Source organism: Ursus americanus, chromosome 4 (genome assembly GCF_024610735.1).
Source record: "Ursus americanus isolate L20-20 chromosome 4, mUrsAme1.1.p, whole genome shotgun sequence".
NCBI lineage: Eukaryota > Metazoa > Chordata > Mammalia > Carnivora > Ursidae > Ursus > Ursus americanus.
The window spans coordinates 27151058-27169893 of NC_142130.1; the positions used below are offsets into that span (position 1 = coordinate 27151058).

Genomic DNA, 18836 nt, shown 5'->3' on the forward strand with positions numbered 1-18836 from the left:
ACCAAATAGATTTGAGTTGGGAAGAGCTCAAATTGGAAATGAATCATAATGGGAACATTAATGTCCTACTACACTGAAGAAGGATGGTTTCATTTTGCTGCAACCAGCACTTCTAGAGATTAAAGCTAAATCTAATTCATTCAAAGTTGGCAAATGTCCCGTCAATTACACTCTTTAATACTTGCTTTAATTGTAACGGTTTTCTTTTTAAGTCAAAGTCTTTCAGTATATCCACAATTCCAATTTTATGGCTCCGAAGACGTGCTAATGACCTCTCGCCTTGGCATTTATTTCTTCTGTCAGGAGAACTCTCCATGCATTAGCTCTAAAACTGACTCCGTTCCCTGCGCATAAAGGGCAGCACGTGATGATGTGGAAGAAGTGCAATGACCCAACTTTTCCTGAACCCGTTGCTTTAATAAATTCCTTGAATGAAGTCTCAACTACTTAGTTTGATATTCAGGCTTGTTTTCCTTCACAGGCTCTTTTGCACTACATGTCCTTCTGCACCAGTCACAGCAGGCTTTCAATTCCTGAATATATTTTGCACTTCCTCACTTCAGATCATTGCTGACCTATTTCTCTCTACCTGGACTCCTTCTTTCCACCATCATTTTACCTACTCATTCCTTAGCCCCTGATCCAATGTCACCAGCTCTGTTTAGTCTTTTGGCTCTCTCTTTCTCTCTTTTTTGCTTTCACACTAACAGTTTTTCTTTTTACCTCCTTTGGACTACCACAGAAATGCTTTGATATCTATCATCGCTCCAAATCCATTCTTCCTTTTCTAACAGTTACGTGTTTTCTGTGTCTACTTCTGCTATTAAATTGTGAATACTTTGAGAGCAGTTCTTGTTGTAGACATTTCTGTCCTGATTTGCAAATTTCAGAGCACCTCAAAGGGAAGATAAGTGAAAACATATTGATTTGTGAATAAGCACTAACTGAAATTTCTGGTCCTTTAAAGGCAAAAATGCGTAATGCTCTTTAACTTTTTATCTAGGTATCAAGCTAAATGAATGGAAAGAATAATTGCACCTCCTTAAGTGTCTGTTTTCTCTGGAACCTAAAAATCAAGAACAATGTCTTGCAACTTGATCCTTAAAGTTTATCATACCACAGTGTTTCAAAAACTTCCATCATTCAAACATACCTTGATACCATCTATCATTACTTATTTAATAAATTATTGGGATTAAGTTTTTAAACTTTAATTTTTTAAAAGTATGTCAATATGGAAAATGGGAAATGAGTATTACTTAGTGAACAAAGACTGTAAAACCATGATGAAAAATAATATAATTGCAAGTAATTATTAAAGAAAAAGTAAAAACAAAATAGAAAATACACCAATAATCTGATGAATCATTTATAAAATATATTGATAATAAATCTAATAATCCAAAATGAAGACCTGGAAATAAATAACAAATGAAATGCGAGTTAAGTATGAGTCAGTATTAAGGACATGTTCAGTTCATGGTTTCTTAATTTAAAAAAAAATTTTTTTAATATAAATAAGATTGTTTGGATTTTTAAAAATTTTGATGTTAAATAGCAGCATGAGGAACTCTAATTCCCATGAGGTTTGCCTTCTTAAATGAGACAACTTAATTTTTTTTTTTTTTTAGTTTAGTTTTGTTTTTTTAAGAGGCAACTTAATTTAACTGCCTTCTCTGATAAGTTTGGGTACTAATGACTCATTTCCTTTTTTTTTTTTTCTTTTTAATTGACTGAAAGAGAACTTTTTATTACTCTTCTGTACAGAAAATTCAACAGCATCCACTCAGCCTAGTTTGGTGGGCAGTTCTTTAGGCTTTGTCTTTTCCAACTTGGCAATGAGAGCCACCGAGTTTGGACCCAGGATGTTGCCTCCCTAGTGATGGTAGATCTCGTCATATCCGTCATTGTAATTGGTCCTGATGGCTTCCACCAGCTTAGCCAGAGCTCCTCTGTCTTCCGAATTAACACGTGTGAAGGCGACAGTGGTACAGGCCTTCCTGTGAACCAGATGCCCCAGCCTGGCCTTCCCCTTGATAGTGCGGTAGGGGACCCCCATCTTGTGACACAGGGCAGGCAGGAAGACACCTGGGATTGACATCATGTGCAGTCACTACCAGCTGAACCTTCTAGTTTTCCACCAAGGTGCTGACAGTATTAACCCCAGCTTGAAGGATAAGCAGCCTCTGAGTGGGGACTATCCCTTTGCCTACAACTTTCTTCCCAGCCCAGGCCAACTATCTCGGCTTCTTCTCTTGCTTTGTCTCTGGTCTGTATCTGTGGGCCGGCTGAGGCAGTTGAGTGGCTGTTTGGTGGCCTAAGGCCTGGGTGAACTGGTTAATCACGAGAGGCACTTTTAGATATTTATAGAGAATAACCCTTTGCAGCTGCGGCCGGATGTAACATTTGACAAAGCAGGAGAGGTCCCCTTTGGGCTGGATGTCCTGTCTGATGCCAAAATTCTTGGGCCTTTTCTCAGACAGGGGATTGACCTCTTCTTGTCCTCCTGCTTCTTTACAATAGCAGGGCTGGGCCCGCCTCCTTCCCCTTAGCCGTCTTTCCTTTCAGAGTCTTGGATGGCTGGAGGAGAGAGCTCTGATGACTCATTTCTAAACAAAATGTTATGTATGACTTTTGTTCCACAAACAGTTGTTTCAGGAAGTCTCATGTAACCTCCTGAATCTTCTGTCATATTTTAGCTGACGTTGGCAAAGTGATAAAAAATAAATTCCTTATCCATGACCATTCCATCTACTTTGAGAAAAAAGCCCACAAAGATCCTTAACTAAATCTTTATCTCCCTCTCTTAATAATCAAAATAGTTTATTAAATTCTTCTCATGAGTATATAATTTAATTAGTTGTTCAAATAAAAACAAGTTTTCAGGATTGATTGTATTAAACAGATAAAGGAAGTTAGAATATTTGTTTCTGGAGCCATTAGTATACACAGTAATAATATATAGCAAGGTTATTGTTGCCACTAATTAAGCAATCATCCATGCCAGGCCCTGTTCTAAGCATTTCACATATAGTATCTTATTTAATTCCTACAGTAGCCCCTCAAAAATTATACAGTTGTTTTGATTTTTCACCTTTTACAGCAAAGGAAGAAAGTTATGGAGCCAAAAGGAAGCCTAGATCTACCTCAGAGTCACACCCTGACCCACGTTGTCTCTTGTCCAGAATTGGGAAAACATAGAAATGGAAAGTGATTGGTTGTTCTGATCAGATCCTGATTTTAAAGTAAACTCACAACATTTTGCTTCAAATTTGCAAAAGCAATCCTCTTGATCACTTAGTCTGTATCTCAGTTATTGCTTCTAAATAACATTTCTATTTTGTCAATGAAGACATTGTCATTATATTATAATGTACAGATAACTCGAAGATTCATTCACATCTTAACTATTCTCATAATGAGTGACAGGAAAAGGATAGATAATCAGAGTCCATATGGTGACTCAAATACATTTGAGTGATTACTTTCTGACTCTAGGAAACAGTTGGGCTTTTTTTCCAGTGAGTAAAAAAATTAAACAATTTCATTTTGACCTCCATCTGACCCCGTTATTTCTTGGTAGAATTCCTAATGTACAGTTAAATGAGTGAAAGAAAACAGCAGACAGAAGGGAGAAGGCAAAGTAGAGGCTCTAGCATTCTGATCAGTGTGTGCATGAATTTTTCATTTAAAAGAGTTCAGAAAGCCTTTGTTTGTTCAAAATAAAGTAGAAATGTCTATTCAAATACCTTTACAACTTTTTAGATTGGGTTATTGGTCTTTTTATTATTAAGATGTACAAATTCCTTATATTCTGGATGCCAATCCCTTATCCAACATATAATTTGCAAATATATTTCCACATTCTATGGATTGTCTTTTTACTTTCTTTTTTTTTTTTTAAAGATTTTATTTATTTATTTATTTATTTATTTATTTATTTATTTATTCGACAGAGATAGAGACAGCCAGCGAGAGAGGGAACACAAGCAGGGGGAGTGGGAGAGGAAGAAGCAGGCTCCTAGCGGAGGAACCTGATGTGGGGCTCGATCCCGGAACGCCGGGATCACGCCCTGAGCTGAAGGCAGAGGCTTAACTGCTGTGCCACCCAGGCGCCCCATCTTTTTACTTTCTTGATAATGTCCTTTGAAGCACAGTTTTTATTTGGATAAAGTCCAATTTGTTTATTTTTTCTGTGTGTGTGTGTGTGTGTGTATTCTTAGTATATCTAAAATCCATTACCTAATCCAAAATCATGAAGACTCATGACCACATTTTCTTTTAGTTTTATACTTTTAGCTCTAAAATGTATGACTTTGACCCATTTCACACTAAATTTTGTATATGGTGTGATGTATGGGTCCAACTTTATTCTTTTACCTGTGGATATCTAATTGTCCCAGCACCTTTTGTTGATAATGTGATTTTACTTCTGGACTCCTACTTCTTTTCCATTGATCAGTTCATCTATCCTTATGTCACTACCATACTACCTTTTTTTTTTTTTAAGACTTTATTTTTAAGTAATCTCTACACCCAACTTGGGGCTTGAACTTACAACCCCGAGATCAAGAGTTGCATGCTCTACCAACAGAGCCAGCTAGGCACCCCTACCATGTTATCTTGATTAATGTAGCTTTGTAGTAAGCTTTGAAATCAGAACATGTAAGACTTCCAACTTTGTCCTTTTTCTGGGTCTCTTTCATTTTCATATAAATTTTAGAATTAGCTTGCCAATTTCTATAAAAAGGGCAATTGGGATTTTGATAGGAATTACACTGAATTTGTAGATCAGTTTGGGAAATATTACCATCTGAAAAATATTAACTCTTCTAATCCATGAACACAGTCTTTCTAACTGTTTATGTCTGTAATTTCTTTCAAAGCTGTTTTGTAGTTTTCAATGAACAAGTCTTAGACTAGTTTTGTTCAATTCATTCTTAAATATTTTATCTTCTTGATGCTATAATAAATGGAATTGTTTTCTTAATCTACCTTTTGCATTGTTCATTGCTAGGGTATGAAAATATAATTGATCTTCGCATGCTGATCTTATTTATTGAAACCTTGCTAACTTCATTTTTTAGCTCTAACCTTTTTTGTTTGTTTGCTTGTTTGAAGATTCCTTAGGATTTTCTATATAGAAGATCCTGTCATCCATAAATATAGTTTTACTCTTTCTTTTCCCCTCTAGGTACATTTTTTTCTTTTTCTTGCCAATTGTTCTAGCTATAACCTCCAGTACAGTGTATACTAGAAATGGTGAGAGGTCTACTTATCTTGTTCCTGATCTCAGGGGGGTATATTTCAAACTTTCACCTTAAGTACAATCTTAGTTCTGGATTTTTTTAGCAGGTGCCCTTATAAGATTGAGGAAATGCCCTTCAATTCCTAGTTTGTTGAGTGCTTTCATTATAAAAAAGTATTGGATTTTGTCAGATGCTTTTCCTCATCTATTGAGATGATCATGTGATTTTTGTCCTTATTCTATTAATGTGATGTATTATATTGATTGATTTTTGTAAGTTAAATAAACCTTGTATTCCTGGGATACATCCCATTTGTATGATCCTTAGTACATGTTTTAGATTCGTTTTGCCAGTACTTTTTTTTTTTTGCTAGTATTTTATCGAAAGTTTTTGCATCCTTATTTATGAGGGATATTGTTCTGTAATTTTCTTGTTATTTCGTGAAATAACTTGAACTACTTTAACAAACTTTCTTGAACTACTAATTCAATCTTCTTATTTTTATAGGTTTATTCTCCTTCTTGATTTGGTTTTGGTACTTTTTGTCTTTCTAGGAATTTGTTCATTGCGTCAAGGTTATGTAATTTTTGGCATACAATTGTTTGTGGTATTCCTTTATAAACCTATTTCTTTAAGGTTTGCAATAATATACCCAACCCATGGAATTCGTTTATTTATTTTTTAATATAGAAATAAAACACTGAGATATTTTGTCACTTCTTTACTAAGAAGAACCATGAGATACAGAGACCTCTCTGGCAGAATCCAGGGAAGAGTAAGAATCATAATAACATATACACCTAATATTGAACACCAGTAGGAATTAACATTCAGAAGGGGCTCTACAGCAGTAGATGGGCAAGGCAACAGAAACTTCCAGGGATAGACACACTGTAATATGGGAGTTTAGTCTGTGTTCAAGTAGCACTTTTGATAACAGTTGAAAGCATAGAAGGTGTTTGAATAAGAGTGAGTAGAGGCTTAGATTCTGGTCAGACTGGAGGCTTAAAAATCAAGATTCAAACATGAGGTTCCTCCCTTATAACACATGATGCAAAACAGAACGTCTTTCAAAAATGTAACTGAGGTGAAACCACTGGGCAATAAATCATATAAAATACAGTCTATGGGAACAGAAAGAGAGAGAAAACTGGATTACAAAATCCAGGATCTATTAGCATTGTCTGTGTAAGAAAAAAGATTCTCTAAGCCTACAAATATTAAGCAGCAGGAAATCAGACTCTTAGAATTGAGATCAGAGGAAGAAACTGTCAAGAAAAAGGGTTAGGCCTCAATTTAAAGGGTAGACTCCCTGGCCATCAGCAAATGTCTCTAAACTCATCCTCTTCCTTCAGCTACCACGGAGATAGTAGCTGTAAAGATCCTTGCATCAGGAATCAGAACCTCCATTTGCCACTATCATTTAAACAAAGCTTTCACTCACTCATCTTAAACAACAAATAAACTTTACTAGACTACTCACAGTGTCTTCCCACTACTTTCCCTAGTTTCTCTCTCCATCAAGGCCAAACTTCCAGAAATAATTTCCTTCCTCCGGTTCTTTCCCACATATTTACTTCAGCCCATTTCAATCTTGCTTTTACCATCCTGTTCCCAGCTCTACAAAACAGCCCTCTACAAGAATCTCATTGCTGCAAACCCAATGAACCCTTTTTGGTTCTCCTCTCTCTACCTTTTTCAGAATCTTCTTGGTTGACCAATAGCCTTCTCACTGAAAAACTCCCTGGTTTCCTCCAACTTTGCTAGCCATTCCTTTTCAGTTTCTTTTAACATTTCCTTCTCCTCTGATCTTTGAAAGATGAACTTTGTCAGAGTTTTGTTCTAGGTTCTCTTTTCTTGTCATGCTTCAATCTCTTCTAGGAAATGCATAACTTTAATCGCTACCTACATGCCAGTAACTCCAAAATGTCTGCCTCCTTCCTCACCTCTTTTTTGAGTACCATACCTGGATTTTTTACAAGGTTCTCAACCACATCCAAAAGTGAACCCTTCATTTTCACTCTAATGTTTCACTTCTCTTCCAAAGTTTACCAACTGAGTGAGCAGCATGGCCGTTTACACAATCATTCATTCAAGAACCCTCTTCTTCTCCCTCATTCCTCATCTTTTCCACCCATTTGCAAAATTCTGTCATTAAACCTCTGAAGTATTTTTCAAATCTTTCCATCTCTATCTTTTTGGCACCTTTCTAGACTAGGAAGCCAACATCTCACACCTACGCTACTGACGTACCATTATTACCAAGTCTCCTTATACCTACCATTGCTCCTCTTTAATCCATTCCCCACAAAGCTTTTAGAGTACTCTTCTGGAAATGCAAATACCAGTCTGTAATATTCCTATTAAAACCCTTCAATGTTTTTTTGTTGCACTAAAGATAAAGATTGAAAGTCATAACATGGTCTATAAGGTCCTGCATTACCTGCCTCTATTTACATCTTCGTTTTGTCCAGACCCATCTTTCCTTTACCACAGTTCAGCCCCAGTGATCTTTAATGCTTCAAAAATGTCAAGCTACTTTCTCCCACAAGGACTGTGTGTCTGCAGGGAGGCACACGCCCTCTCCCTACTTACACACACACACATACACATATTCCATTTTAAGCCTTGGTAAAAATTCCTAAGCAATTTTTCTGATTTTTCCAGACTCGGTGAGTCTGCCTGTCATAGCTCTCACTGCACTGTACATTTCCTGATTAGCCCATGTCTCAACTCTGAAAAATTAAAATTACTATGCATGTTTTTGTGCATTATCTGTCTTTATTGCACTATCGGATTCGATATGTCATGGTTTCTGTTTTCCATGTTTATAACCATATTGTCAGCAAACATAAGAGGACCTGGTACATAATAATCCCTAGCAAAATATCTAATGATTAAACAAATGAATAAATAGAGTAAGAGTCCATTTGTAGTGCTGTTTGTGCTTGGGTACCTCCATTAGTTTGACTATTTTAAATCCACCTGCTAAAGGGAAGAAGGCTACTGACTATTCTAGATGCAGAATAAGGCTATTTCAAGGAAGATGAAAGACAAATGTTTCCAAAATAGGCAGGGCTGAGATTTACAGATTCTGAGTCTCAGTGCTCAGAGGAAGAGAGGGCAAGAGAAGGCAAAGACTAGCATATTTCTGTTGTTTTTCTCCTAAATAGAGGAAATAGGTGTCATTGAGCAAGTGAGGTGAAGGGGAACCAAACATGACTTTGATGTAGTAGGCAAATTAACTAATATGTGAACACCTTAATGTGTGTATAGGCCAGGCAATAAACTGTAACGATGCTTGCTATGCTTGAGAGAGAATGTCAATATCTGTGAGGAAGAACAGTGTTGAAGCTAAGAGATGTCAGAAAAGGAAACTGGCAGGCATCCTGCAGATTCACTGAAGGTCTGAATCAAGGCTTCTTCCAGAGGATGTGGGATCAAAAAGCATTTTTTTTTTAATGAGAATCTCTTCAAATGAAGAGCTTCCTTGTAACTTCCGTGCCTTTTCTCCTTGTGCGTGACTCTTGGACTTGGACTGCAGATTAAAGGGTCTGTCCTTTAGAAGTGTCTAACCCACAGAAGAATACATCTGTATTTGGCCACTTTCCTGACTTGACTCTTGTTAGGAACTAATCTTGGGAGTCCTGTTAGCTCCTCTCTGAGCCTGATTTCAGCTTTATCCTTTCTCTTAGAGCTTATTTAGAACTCGCCTCACTATGCAGTGGAGATAGGAGAATATTTTCAAGAGACCATTCTTTGGGTCACACAGTTCCCATTGCCTAAAAGATCCTTATCTTTCATTATTCTACCTGGGAAACTCATTAAAAAAGAAAAAGTCAGAGGTCCAAGATTATATTTTCCAATTAAGAATTCCTCAATCTTCTTAGGGCAGAATTAATTGCTTCTTCTTCCATATAATTAAAGGCATAATGTAACTTGTGTTATTGCACTTGTTGCATTATGTTTGTTACTAATTCGATCTGTGTGTGGGTCTCTCCCCAAATCTGAATTACTTGAGCATAAGGATAATAATTCCTTATTGTTCATCATAACATATACCTTCCAGCCTGTGGTAGGAATTAAGTGAAAAAATAGATGTAAAATACTTAGCATGGCTCCTGGCACATAGTTTGTGATCGCAAATGCTAGTTAGAGTGAATAGTAATTCTACCATTGATTATCCTCATTTAAATAATCTTTATTTACTAAGAAAATTAATTTTAAGAAAACATCATTCATCGTAATAATGCACTTAGAGAAATATATACATTATCTTCCAGCCAGGTTAAATGCTCTTTGGTTACCTAGTTAAGAAAAAGTTAACATCTTCTGCCTCTGCCACATAACATTGGTACTTCCAAGCTCTGGGCTTCAATCTCTCATGTAAAATGTTGAGGTTAATTATATCCGAAATCTCTTCCCCTTGAACATTCCAAGGCAATATTCTGCTGAACACTTTCTTACAACCTATTGTTCCCTATTTGTAGCATGTATAATCATCTTTATTTTTAAAAAAGAAAATAAGATAATTCAAGATTATTTTCGTACATTAGCCCATCCAATATAATATCTAGCACAGACCTCACAAAAATTCATTGATGAATTATGAAAAAGTCACTCCTTTGTTTAACTCTGAATGATTACTCTTTTCCCTTAGTAAATCTATTTTTTGTATGCATTTGAGTTTATCACTTCCTTCCCTTTCTTTTGTAAGAGTCACCTCCTGCTTACCCATAATATGTCACCTTCCTCTCCTTAACTGAGCCATCTCCTCTTTTTTAGGTGAATTCCATCAAGTCATTTTGGGTGACTAAACATATTTTTTAATTTGAACATAAGGCTTAGTCAAGCCAGCAGGAGAACTTGTCTCATTCTAGCTGATGGCCTGAAGATTTGAATGAAAAACAATAAATTCAAACATCCTTGGCTTGCATAATCCATTTTCCTCAGTCCTAGATGATTCACAAGGCTACCTCACTTTCCACAAATTTCCTTTCATTTCTCACCACAATATTTCTCAAGATCTCACTCTGAGAGAACTTCTATATTATCAATACATTAAATAATGAATGAAGATAGGGATTGAACAATTCAGTTTTATTAACTAAATTCTTGGTGATACTGATACATTTATAGAACTTCAGTCAAAAGAGCAGTGCTTTAGGGAGAAGATGCCATTATCGTAATGAGATTTCTTCCTCTGACACAAACCATTAGGTGGAGTCAATATTTATGAAGCTTTTATCCTGACTTGTGTAATTTGTAACTCCTGCCTGGGTATGACTTTTCAGCTCAGTTGTTCTTAAGTCCATTAACTACTATACCAGGATGAACTCAGATTTATTACCACTACTTGGAGCTTTGCAAAGAGGTGTGAGTTGAGAGGAAGAGAGTCCTTGGAAATTGGAGGACACAGAAATAATCAATTTTATTGGCTGCTGAGATTCAGTTCTATAGATAGTTTTGGTATAAGATACCCCCATCAGGCACAACTTACATCCCTCTAAGAGGAATTAAGACAAGATTTGCACAGTAGTATCTAAGAACACATTCCCTTTCAAAAAACCCTCACAGTTGATTCACAAGTGCCTATTTATCCCCAACATTATGACCATCAGTGAGGTAAGTGATACAAGGAATACATCATTCAAGAAGCTGTATTCCATAAGGGAAAGGACCCACCAATAAGCTTCATAATGCCTAAATTCAATCTCTGATGCACTACCCATGAAAGTCTTGACAATTGGTGAGTCCTGATTTCTTCTTCTTCCACATCCAGTGTTTTTCTAGTATTTCAAGCTGATGGGACTGTGGAGTATTATGTGCATGACCCTGATCCACATTCAAACCATTTGTAGTTACAGTTTTCACTCTAGCAAGCCATAGACTAGGGTGAGCACACTTATTTAGACGCAAGTTGGTACGAGATTCTTCACTGGAAAACTGCAGAAGAGAGAGATGGCTGATGGCTTTAAGAGCAAATCTAGCAGAGCTCCCTGAAACAGACTTCAACCAGTGAAAGACGGGGCTGTGGAAAATAAATATGCTGACTTCCTTGACCTTGACTGAGACACCTGCGAAGTATGTGCTTCACCGTCACCCCAAGTTCCCTAGTGGATTATGCTCCAGTTGCCCACAGTGGTAATTCACTTGATAACATACTGTTTGGGCTTTCTTTCTTTCCCAGGCTCACTTCTCCTCTCCCCATCAGATCTCTTCTGATAGATCCTCCCAAATAAACTACTCATTTGAATCATTGTCTCAAGGTATACTTCTGCAGAAATCAAATCAAGAAACGACGAACACAATGTGAATATAATATTCACATTTCATTTTAACCTCAATAAGGAAACTCACCAAACATAAAATATATTTATATCATTTATCTTTTCCCTCATTACCCCATAAGATAAAGAAAGACTACATTGTTTTTAAAACATAAGAAATACAACTTCAGAGATAAAATCAACCTGCTCACTGGTTTCATTGTCTATAAATTAGACAGAATGATGATTGAACTCTAGCACATTTTACAATTTGCAAATGGTCTGTTTGTCATATATTTTGTTAGTTTATAGCTATTCTTGTTTTACCCAAAATAAAACTTACATTGGAAACATAAATAGCAACCAGTTTCCACATTAGCTTCAGCAATTGCCCAAAGTATCATAGAGATACTGATAATAGTACAGAAGATGTGCTTGGGGGTTCTTCAGCTGCTTGAGTGCTCAAAAGTCTCCCCTGGTAAGGAGGAGAAATTTCCATGCTTAAGGTTGCTGCAGATTTCCTATTAACTAATTCCTTGAAGAAGCTCCAGTTCACCTCTGGCTGACCTTTCCTCCTCAGCACATGAGGAATGGGCTGCTGACAGGAAGCAGAGTGCACCCCACATAATTAAAATGAAGAAGAGATTCCTAGGAATTACGTGACAAGAAAGAATCAGCAAACTCTGCTCCCAGCTTAATTAGCTAATGAATGCGTGGACAGGCACTAAGTCACTTTGTTGATGCAGAATTCTGTTCCTACCTCTCTGTGTGAATACAGAACCCTAGATTCTTGGAACCTGAGTTTCCTTTGAATCTTTAGCGTGACTTTGAAGGTGCTCCATGGACTGGCCTCAACCTGCCTCTACAGTCTCCTTGCTGACCACAGCTCCATATGCCCTCCATCCACATTTCTAATACACTCTGGTTTAGCCCAAGTTTTTCCCAAAAGAAACCCTGAGACAAAATTATATCTGATGCTTTACTGGAAGGTACTAAAGGATGGCAGAATGTACCACCTCAAAATACGCCACTTTGACATAAGGATCATGTAGAGTTAAAGACACTTGGAAATCAGCAGGTGCAAGAGGGGTGTGGTGGCTCCTCTTTTCCTACCTGAAAGCAGAGATTAAACTCCAGATAGGAAATATCCTTCCAATATCAGGAAAAAACTGACATTCTTACCACTGAAAGAAATCTATAAAAAATAAATCTTGTTAAACTAAAATTTATCTTTCTAGTCACTTCTTTACCCAATTAACTATCCCAGCCCAAGCCCAGCTGCATTGTCACATTTTCACAACTTACTACTCTTTGTTCAATTCAGTGTAGACAGGGATTCAATCTAACTGCTTCTCTGGGTCCTCATTTACTTATGAGGCTCTCTGTCATGCAAAATTTACATTTTACATCTTTATGCTTTTCTCCAGTAGATGTGAATATGTCAATCGAATTCTGACTCCCAGTCAAAAACCCTAAGAGAGTTAGAGCTACAATTTTGCCTCCTTTGCGGTGCAAAGAAGCACAAGATGAAAAAGAAAAGCAAAGCATGAAAGAGGGAAACCAAATACAGGGTGATGTGTTTCTGTGCTGGCTGTAGTCTCACCCAAAATTGTGTTTGATTGCGGAGTCCTGCAGGATAGATCTGGACTGACGGCAGGGAATCACTGTACCCTAGAAGAGTCCGCGGTAAATTGGAAGGGTAAGGAGATTTTCTTCTGCCTCCATCTCATCTCCCTTTATCTTTGCTCTACCCTCTGGAGTGTTAACCCCCCCTGCACTTGCAGGCTCTGTTATTCCCCGCTTGGCCCCCAGAGCATCCAGTTACGAAGCTAGAACCTCCCCAACTTCATTGCACCAATAAGCCTTTGCAGTGGTCTCTCCTTGTCAGTCAGTACCTTACATAGGTCCCTTTTTGTTTGCATTGGTGGGACAAGCAGAAATAGTTGGGCCCTTATCCCTTGGTAATGGCAAGAGCTATTGCTAAAATGCCTGTGGGTCGGAAAGAAAGCAAGTGCTAGGGCCAAGGAGACGAGTAGAGCTGAGCCGCATGAATACGTTGCAAGTGGCAAGGAGTTTGCACTACAATTTGGGCCTCACTGTAGAACGCTACACTGAAAATATGCAGCCTCTAAGTCACTTCATAAAAGGCTCTCCATAGTATGACCTGTTGCCATAAATGTTACCACTAAAATTCAGAGGGACCCACGTACACGTCATCTTTTTCCCTTGTGTAGAATTTACCAAGGGCAACATCATAATTATTACTTTAACAGAGAGTTTCTCAATCTTGGCATTGCTGAGATTTCGGGTTAGATAATTCTTTATTGTGAGGGGCCTTTCCTATGCATTGTAGGTGTTTAGTTGCTTCCCTGGCCTCTACCCACTTTTGTTGTTACGTTGACCTCAACCCCTGGTTTACTGACCGCTCGATGCCACCCCCCTCAGTGATTCTTGAGCACCTAAATGTCTTCAGACATTGTCAAATGTCTCCGGAAGGGAAAATCATCCCCAGTTACTAACCATTGCTTGTAGGCATGATTCAGTGTGCCCCAGATCAGCAGACCCTAAGAACATTACTCCCTAAATCTTTGTGGGTTTTACTTCCACTTTCTGACACATATGTCTTACCAGAGTGTTGAGGATACTTGTTACGTCTGGCTTATCAAACCAACCAGAATGTTGCCATCTGCAGAGTTGACCACCAGGATATTCTGCAGCATGTGAGAATAATCATCATGGTCAGAATACCTGAGGAGTGAGGTACAGTCCTGAGGACAATATTGCAAAAAAAGTAGGACAGTTAACACAGCCATGAAGGAAAAGGCAAGCTGTAATCCATCCTCCATGGTAAAGGGACCACTAATTTGATAATAGCATAGCAAATGTCAGAGGTTAGTTAATGTGCTTCAATAAAGATAATGCATCTGATATTGGGAGTCAATTCTCTGTGGGCACCCCACAGTTTTGCATATCCTGTGAGCAGAGAGGCACTGACTTCCTTTGTTCTAGACTATTTTTCGAAGGATGTTTTATAGCCAACAGCTTTGAAGGATAGAAAAAAGCATATTCCTTCAGGGCAAATGGTAGGCTTATTTACATTCCAAAATAAGAGAAATAATATCTCCCATCAAGGCAAAGGATAAGCAGGCTTACTTCCCATTACAAAAGATTCAGGATCCCAAAGCTTGAGATTCCGCTCTTGTAACACACCCCACTGACTGTGAAGAAACACCTGGCCCTCTTTGCATCACCCTGTGTGAGTTAGGGCCTGAGGAACTGGTGTAAGTGTTGATGTTCTGCCTGCTGCTATTTCTGTGAGTCATAAATTTCATTTGTCTCCAACTCAGGAATCTCATGTTTTCTGCCATCATCCATGAAACTGTGGCAGGCTAACTTCTTCGCTTGCCAGTGGAGTAAAATCTCAGACTCTTCACAGTTCTTGACATGAGCAAAACAGCAGTGATTGGAGTTATAATTTGGTTAAGCTTATAGTAGTGTCCATCATCCACTATGATCCAAGTGGTTTTTACAGAGGTCAGAGATGAATTGATGAAGAACATGTTGGTAACTAACTTTGCTGCTTAAATCTTTTTTTTTTTTGGGGGGAGGAAGCCTTCGTTTGTTTGTTTATTTATTTATTTATTTATTTATTTATTTATTTATTTATTTATTTATTTTAATGATTTTTTATTATGTTATGTTAGTCACCATACAGTACATCCCCGGTATCTTTAATGGTGGCTCAAATCTCTTCAATTACTGTAGAATGGGCTATTGCTTCTTATTTTCTACCTTTAAGGTGGAGGGGGAGGGCAGATGCAGAAGCTTCCAGTTGGCACCTCCAGTTGGCTCTTATTCTAAAGGTCAGAGAATGAATCTAAGAGTTCTGCCACCTGTTAAGTATATCGATCCTTTGTTGACTTTGGAAATAACCACAAGGTTAGTCTATAGACACAGTAGGCCCACTGAGAGACAGACTTGGATCGAAACTATACTTAACATCTGTCCTCTATAAGATGCTTCTCTTGGGGCACTTGGGTGGCTCAGTCAGTTAAGCGTATGCCTTTGACTTGGGTCATGATCCTGGGGTCCTGGGATCAAGCCTGGCGTTGGGCTCCCTGCTCAGCAGGGAGTCTCCTTCTCCCTCTCCTTCTGCCTCTCTCCCCAGCTTGTGCACTCTCTCTCTCCCCCTTGCTCATACTCTTTCTCAAATAAATGAGTAAAATCTTTAAAAAAAAAAAACCCCAAAAAACAAAGATCCCTCTCCCATCAGTGGTCTAATATGGCATTTCAGATCCCTATGAGTCAGTCCAAATTGCATATATGTCTTTTAAAAATCACCCAAGACAAGCTATCTTGTCAAATAGCTGCAAGTCCCTATGGAGAAGGTTGGAGGACATGTACTTTATCTGCCCTCAGGTCTCCAGCCTCGCTTTCAGTCAATAGGACCTAGCTCTGTGAATAAACTTAAGATATGGAAACTGAAAGAAAGACTTTGACTTTCCAATGTAGCATTGAATGTCAGACATCCCCGACCTTCTTTCTCTCTCTGTTATATATATAAAACAACTGTCCATCGTTGTTATCCCTTAGGAAAATAATAATCTGTTAGCCATCAGCACAGTTCTCTGATGGTTAAGCTCCTCTGACTACCAAACCAGAATTTCTGCATACTAACTTTGTACTTGGCCATTGCAGAATCCCATTTTCTTCACATGTATTTAATTAGCCTAGTTTTATAGCATCCTCTCCCACTGATGATGTTACCACTGAACTTTTCAAAGATGTCAATGCCTTTCTCACCTGTGCATTCATATTGCCTTAGTAAAAGTAATATTCTTTGGGCTTTAGGTAGTAATTCTCAGGTGTTGTCATTCCAACCTCTCTTCTTCCCTGAGACTTCTGACAAATTCCTCAATAACAAATCATGGACACTTTGGCATCTTGACTTCATTTACCGTAGGCCATTATCATTGTCAGGTTTCAAGAAAGAACACCAGCAAATTCTTAGGCTTGTACTTCCCTACTCAGGTTGTACCAACACCTGATTCTTGGTATCAGTCCTGGAGACCATGAGGAATGGTAAGCATGAATCCTAAGGACACCAGTGGTTATATTATAAGTCACTATTTTGAGTAATTATTGCATGGTCTTTAGGTTATGCTCTTTTCCTCTGGCAAGTAGGAAGGGCTGATTCTGCTGGGCCTGAAAGATCAGAGCATTTAGGAGGTTCAAATTCCCAAATATCCTCATTGCTGACCTCAGGGACCCCCATTTCTTTCATTTGTCTTAAGAGACCCATCAAGTCTGCACTTAACTTCTTTTTTGCAGCTCTTGCAATTTTATAATTACAAATGTCTCTATACTGATCAAATGTAATAGCCACTTGACCCCCTTTTTTAAAAAAGATTTCATTTTTTATTTATTTGAGAGAGAGACAGACAGCAAGCACAAGTGGGGGAGGGGCAAATGGAGAGGGAGAGAGAGAATCCCAAGCAGGCTCCATGCCCAGCAAGGAGTGTGACGTGGGGCTGGACCCCATGGCCCCAAAATTATGACATGAGCTGAAATCAAGAGGCAGCTCAACCAACTGAGCCACTCAGGTCCCGCCACTTGACCTCTTAATGCCCTTCCTTATTCTTACACTTCATTCCACTTAACCAAATGTGAAAGCTTGGATAATTGTAATTCCATTCCAGGTCAGGAAGTTTTGCCATTCCACTTAACAATAGCAATGGAGTGCGTTGCGTTGGCTCCAACATGAGTGATCTAACCCCAAAACCTCGTCTGGAGGATGGGCTTTTGAGGGCCAATTTTTGTATCAGTTATGTTTGCCTGGGGCCACTAGGAAACAGAAGTTTTGACAAAACTTATTATATGCTAACACTTTTTTGATGAGGCACAAGGGTAGCAAGAGCATAAAGAAAAGGAAAATGAAGCAGACATATGGTAAAACAAACACAAAGTGGTGTTTTCTTTGCAGGTCACATTTTAACAGAAAGTGAAGGGTCATAGGTTACATGTGTATTTAACATTAAACACCGTCAGTATTCTGAAAGTGTTGTAAAATTGCATACTCACAGTACTAATGTATGAGTTCCAGTTCCTACAGTTGTTGAAAAGACTGAACTATTTTGGCATTTTTATGAAAAAATCAGTTAAATGCGTATATATGTTTCTTTCTGGATTGTCTGTTTCACTGAAATACTTTCACATCCCAATACTACACTGTCTTGATTATTATAATTTTATATTTAGATTTTAAAACAGATAATATAAGTCCACCAATGTTGTTCAGCTTCAAAATTGTTTTGACTACTCTAATCATTTGCATTTCTATATTAGATTTAGAAACAGCTTGTCAATTTCTACCAAAAAAAATCTGTTGGAATTTTAGACAGAATTGCATTATGTCTATATATCAATTTTGAGACAACTGGTCTCTTAAAATATTAATTCTTCCAATCCATGAACACAGAAGGATTCTCTACTCTAGATCATCTTCAGTTTCTATGAGCGATTACATGGCTTTACCTAGAATGTCTGAACTGGGTTTTGAAGAAAATGCTTGGCAATTATCTTGGTGTTAGCTGTCTGTTGGGAGCTCCACTAGAGGTGTTGGCTGGGCATCTCTATGCCCGTTCACCCAGCCTCTCCATATAACTAGTTGAGATTCTCACAACATAGAGATATGAGGACAGTCAGATTTCTCACAAGTCCACTGACTTCTTTCAGAGCATAAAAGTAAAAGTTGCCTAGTCTTCATGGTGCCAGGACTTACAAGTCTCAGAATGTCACTTCTGTTGCATTTTATTGATCATTGTCACCACACGTCCAGCCCAGATTCAACAGGAGGAGAATTAGACTCCACGCTTTGACTGGGGTTACATGTCATTTTGCAGGAGGACATATATGATAGGAAATGATGTTGTGATCACTCTTGCAGACACAACCTTTGACACATTTTCCTCACATCCCCTACTTCTTTCCCTCAGAGGTACACTGTAATTGATATGTATTCTTTTAATTCATATTTTCATACTGTTAGTATACCTCTTTCTAGCACTGAATCCTTTTTATACATCAAGCATTCTCCACAGAGAGCCAAGCAAAATATTGAGGAAATTTTACAAATGTGTTACAGGACAGGGATTCCCTCGATGTGTTTACCTAAGAATCTGCTAAGGTTATCACGTTGCTGATGGCCTGAGCTGCAGAGATTCATCCTTTTTCCTTCTCTCAATTTGAACTTATAGCCCTGCCCTTCTAGTTACAGGTATCATGGGAAAAATCACATGTAGAAAGAGTTTCCTAAATT

At 38.1% G+C, this 18836-nt stretch overlaps 1 pseudogene; it reads right to left on the reverse strand.

Moving 5' to 3' along the window:
* Window positions 1–1786: 1786 nt before the first annotated feature.
* Window positions 1787–2607, reverse strand: LOC123801307 (large ribosomal subunit protein eL8 pseudogene; annotated as a pseudogene).
* Between the last annotated feature and the right edge of the window lie 16229 nt (window positions 2608–18836).